The sequence below is a fragment of the Carex rostrata genome, chromosome 1 (genome assembly GCF_964058835.1).
Source record: "Carex rostrata chromosome 1, lpCarRost1.2, whole genome shotgun sequence".
Classification (NCBI taxonomy): domain Eukaryota; kingdom Viridiplantae; phylum Streptophyta; class Magnoliopsida; order Poales; family Cyperaceae; genus Carex; species Carex rostrata.
This window is the reverse complement of record NC_135918.1, coordinates 5,938,536-5,943,797: the sequence shown is the minus strand read 5'-3', so window position 1 is coordinate 5,943,797 and position 5,262 is coordinate 5,938,536. Positions and strand designations below refer to the sequence as shown.

Genomic DNA, 5,262 nt, shown 5'->3' with positions numbered 1-5,262 from the left:
CAGATCGCGCCCCCAGGGGCTTCCTTTTCGGCCTCCTTAAATTATGCTCATTTCAGATTTCAGCTGGATTTTCCGAATTAGCGCCCTACGGGCCGTAGGGGACCCCGTACGGGCCGTATGCCTGTGCTTTGTCTTGGAGACTTTGTGCCTCTGTTGTGGAACCTTATGTGTAGTTGGGCAGATCCTGTACGGGCCGTACAAAATGTCATACGGGCCGTATGAAAAGTAGTCAGATCCAGTTTTTCGCCCTTTTTCCTGCAAAATACCAAACAAAGCATAGCAGTACCACATTTCATCGAAATATAAGTAAAAAGTCCACATTTATAGACTTTAAAGCACAGGTTTCAGTGTAAATCAGGGCTGTAATTTAGATATAATATGGAGATGTCAAATCGATTAACAGCGGATTAAATCGAAAACTTTCACAGTATCTTTCAAATCCAGATGAAACAATTTATAAAATTAAAATTAAAAACTTTCACAGTAGGTCATTGGTCATCTGTCAAATATGTGGAATTTGAGTATTGCTTGATTATTGATAGAGAATCTGTTAAATAATATAGATATATATCATTACTGTCACACCCCAAACCAAGAATTCTGGATTAAGATGTGATCAACCTCGCCTCGTGCTTAATTAATCATTAAGCACGCAAGGCTAACCATAAATAATAAATCAAACAGCAGCGGAAGCAAAAATAATATAAATATCAAGCATCAGTCACATAGCAAATAAATAAACATACACATACATAACATATAATTCGATCCATCTCGGATCCAAATAACACCATCTATAGAAGGGGATACATGATCTATCGAGCTCGTATATATAACACAGGAAATACGAGACTCGTAAACCTGATCAAAAGTCTAACTTTAGCTAATCAAACGGTGTGGCCATCGGGGACAACTCCTGACAACTCCTGCTGCGGATCGCCAGATGCTGTACCTAAAACCCACGAAACAACTTGTGGGTGAGCGACGAATCGCCCAGTATGTGACCCAGAATTATCCCCTCAGGGATCCTCTACGGTCAAAGCACTTTTATTTATAAAATGAATGCAATTAAAAATATGCACATGTGTGAACTTATATTAATAGCTAATAGAATTTGCAATACTTTTGAATGATGCCATGATGCGATTATTCTATTATGCCAACATGCGAAATAAACCCAAAATAAAATCAAGGTGTAATATCGGATATAAATCAAGTCGGAATCCAGTACTCCTTGCACTGTGTGCCCAAATACAATAATAATAATAATAATAATATGGATAAAGAAATCACCCCGTGCCGTGCCAATAGGATCAAAAAGATCCAAACAATATAATCCAAGGACTGTGATCAGAGTGCAATGATACACGTTGCCTAGTGACATCGAGCATTGCTCCATAAGATAATAGCACACTAGCCGATGGTTATATCAAATCCAATGTGTCATCTCGCCTAACGATTCGTCACCCAAACATATCCAATAGGAGAAATCATACAATGCAGGTCGTAAAAAGTTAATCTCCTTCCTCATGAGCAGAAGAGAACTCTACCGTCTGGCCAGTCCAATAGGTACACCACGCATGATTCCACAAGGCTCGAGACTGGCTGAGACCGGCTGAGTCCGGCTATGAGTCCGGCTATGAGTCCGGTCATTGGGTCCGGTGTGAGCCCGGCACAACCGTAGGCTCCCGTTGACCCCCGTTGACTCCCGTAGACTCCCGTAGCTCCCGTAGGCTCCCGTAGCTCGACCTTGGAATCCGTTCTAGTCAAAGTAGCTCCTAATGTAGGGAAGGGATAAATCCCGAATCGTATCGTGCCACAGAACTCGAGATCGGAACTGCTCACGTCAAATAGTAAAATGATCGAAAAAGGGTATATATATCAAAGTGTATATATCAAAGTGTATATATATAGTATAATCCTAAAGCCATTCAAGGATCAAGTGACCCTCAGCTCAGTGGCTGTCGGGCCGTCCCATGCCAAGTGACACCAAGACGGAACGAAGTCACTCGGCTCTGCTCAGCTCTCATCAATGCATGCGTATGCACGTATTATAATAATAATATATTGCCTTCCACGAGAAGGAGACAACTAGTAACCTAATATTCTAATCAGATATATATATAATATTATTTAATTATTCTACTCCTAAAATACAGTAAATTCAGGTTTTTCAGGGTTTGTGCAAATCTACCTACAGTGCAGAAAGGATAAACATGCTCTAAAGTTTTAATGCAACTACTTAAAATAAAGTGCGGATGTCAGGTCAGATGGATCGACTGGTAAGAGTACGCCCACGAAAAGAATAATTCAGATATTCCACACCTGTAGGGCTGGAGTCTCTGTCGCTAATAATCAACGTGCTCCGCGTATGCTCCGAACTGCGGGTCAGTCGGATCGATCCACGGATCAGACTCGTACGGAGTCGACTGATCTGAAATCACGAAATTACACTAATTAAAATCTACGCTAAATTATTCTAACCCTCGCCCCAGTTAATATGTAAATTAAATTATCAATTATTTCGATTTTATAAAGGTTATCGATTCAGTCAGCCCGACTGAACCAGTTAGTCGGATATTAATTATTTACTTTGATTTAAATTATCCAAATTTTAATTCTAAATAATTTATAGTTTTAATAATTTAATTTGAAGATAAGTTGCTTATAAAAAAAAAATTCTAAAGTCGAAATATTCGTAAAATTATTATTCGTGAGTTACATAAATCTTATACATGTTCTTACCTAATTAATATATCCTAATTACTTAGCTATTTGCTTTATTCTAACTTAACTATAATTATTCTAACCAATTGAATTGCATTTTCGAAGAATTAATTTATTATTAAAAATTCCTAATATTACTATTCTTATAAAAGTGCATAACTTATGTAATTATTACTAAACTAATAAGTATTATAATATGTCTTTAGTTATATTAAAATTTAGATACGTAAACTTGTTTTACGAAAATTTTAGAAAAGAAATGTTTACCTACTTTACGTGTTTTGCTAATTATTTCTAAGTCGAGCAGTTCGTTATTTTATAACTAATCTAATTCTACGTATAATTAGTCGTTTCGAATCTAAGTCAGACATAATATTTTTCTGTTACTAATTAATCGTCATTTATTAATTAGCAATGAGTTTTCGTACAAGTTTGAAAATGTTTAAAAGGAATGTTTTAATTTAAAAACCTCTTATGAAACTTTTATTTTTATTTTAATGTGTTGGGTGTTTTAGTTGGGTTTGTTTCGGGATCATACAGGTGTCCAATCGGGTTATTATAGTATCTGCTCAAATTATGTTATGAGTCATCATCGAGGCATCAGACCCTGGACGGTATAATCATTTCCCGAGCTAGTTCAAGTTTACGTAAGCATTCGATTTTAATTTGATTCCTCATAAAACTTAAACTTAAAAAGCCACGTTTTAAATCCGACAATTACGCTTTTTGGAAAAATTCCAAATACCATAATTATTAATAAAGCCAAGCCCACATTCTTTTATTTAATTTCTGCATAGGCCCATAAAGAAAGCCCAAGCTTTCCTCAATTTATTAATAACTTGATTTCGGCCCAGCAGAAACCATAGGCCCATAAGGCCCCCTTTTATTATTTGTTTTACAAGGGCCCAATTCCAATTTCATACATATTTTCAAAACAATCCCTTCTTAAATTTCAATTATCACAAGGACCTACATTATGCGTAAACAACCCCCACAATTCAGAACATCACGAAAGGGGTCCCTGTCAGATCAATATTGGTTACCAGTAATTACACTAGGTCTGTACCGACTGGTACCAGTACCAGAACTCAAGCAAAATAGCACAACCAGGCTGCACGGAACAGAGGTCAAACAGCACCAGATAGGGAAAACAACAAGCAACCAGCATCACAGCAGATAGGAAAAAACAGAACTGGTACGATTCAGTACCAGTTACCAATCAATACAACAATGCAGGGGGGTAAGTGCATCATACAACAATTCACAAGGGTAGTAGCAAAGCACAAGCCAAGCAACATAACACACTGACAAGGCAGCAGCAAGGCGTAAATTAACACAGCCCCCAGGTCAAAACTTTGCCGAGAAAATCAACAACTCGAGCAAAGGGCCAAAAATCCGATCACATAAACGAGTGTTTTAGAGTTTACCCGATTGAGCTAGCACGAGATGGATTGGGAAAAGAACAGCCGGCTCCAAGCGAATACCAGAACAGCACCGGGCCAACACCAGCACGGCACCAAGCAAGCGCCAGTCAGAACAGTCACAACAATCACCAAGCAAAGGAAATCAGAGCACACCGAGACAATGGAATCAGCGAGCACCAAGACAGTCACTACTTAGCACCGAAATTTTCACACTAGAACAACCAATTCAGAGGGAAAACAGAAATTTATAGAGGGAGATGCAAGTTTTTCTCAACACATGAGACAAGGCAAAGGGGCATCACTATCAATGGCAAAAAAAAAAGAAGGGAAAAACCAGAGAGAGAGCTGAGAGGGGAATTTATAGCAACTCACACCATTTCGTACACGAGGGGACGGGTCAGTCTTGCAGGGACAACCATCTGACAGCCGTGCTGCCGAGGTCATCGCCCACGAGGGTGAAACGATGGGAGCAGGTGGAGAATGAAGAAAATCACGACCACTCGAACCAAAGGCGGGATTTTTCCCTCCTCTTTTTCGTCTCCATGAAACGAAATGGAGAGAGAGAGAGCAACGGGAGGGGGCCCGTAAGTCAGCGGAAGAGGAGATGGGTGGGCCTAGGGTTTCAGTGAAACAAAGAGGAAGAGGCAGGGGCGCCTCTGTCTTGCGCGAAAGGGAGAAGAAGGGGAATGGGAGGGGAGAAAAGAGAGAAAGAGAAGGGTCTGTGGGGGTGGGGTCCGTTGTCAGTGGAAGAAAGAAGAAAAGGAGAGAAACGGAGGCAGGAGTGATATGTGCATGGATCCGAAATTTTTATTCAATTTGATTAAATCTTAGTTTCAATTGGATTCAAAAACAAGGCATGGGATTAAGTCAAGATTCGTGCTAGATTTAATCCAAAGGTCCAAACGAATTCAGAATTTCAATATGAATTTATTTAATTCAACATCAAAGGTTTAGATAACTTCAAATGCAGTGCTATGAAGAGATCCAAGGGTTACAACAATCTAACAATAAAATGGGGTTTCTAATGAATATGATTGGATATAATAATTGGATTCTAATGAAAATTGGTTTGGGAAAATTTGTTATAATACTCATTTATGCATATAAAAAT

At 38.8% G+C, this 5,262-nt stretch overlaps 1 long non-coding RNA gene across 1 annotated transcript; it reads right to left on the bottom strand.

Annotated features, from left to right (window-relative positions):
- Positions 1–699: 699 nt before the first annotated feature.
- LOC144565336 (uncharacterized) lies at positions 700–4,420 on the bottom strand. The gene is made up of 3 exons (XR_013514876.1): positions 4,155–4,420; positions 2,326–2,434; positions 700–952 (listed from the first exon to the last, which is right to left on the bottom strand). It is a non-coding gene; the product is annotated as an uncharacterized LOC144565336 (long non-coding RNA).
- Between the last annotated feature and the right edge of the window lie 842 nt (positions 4,421–5,262).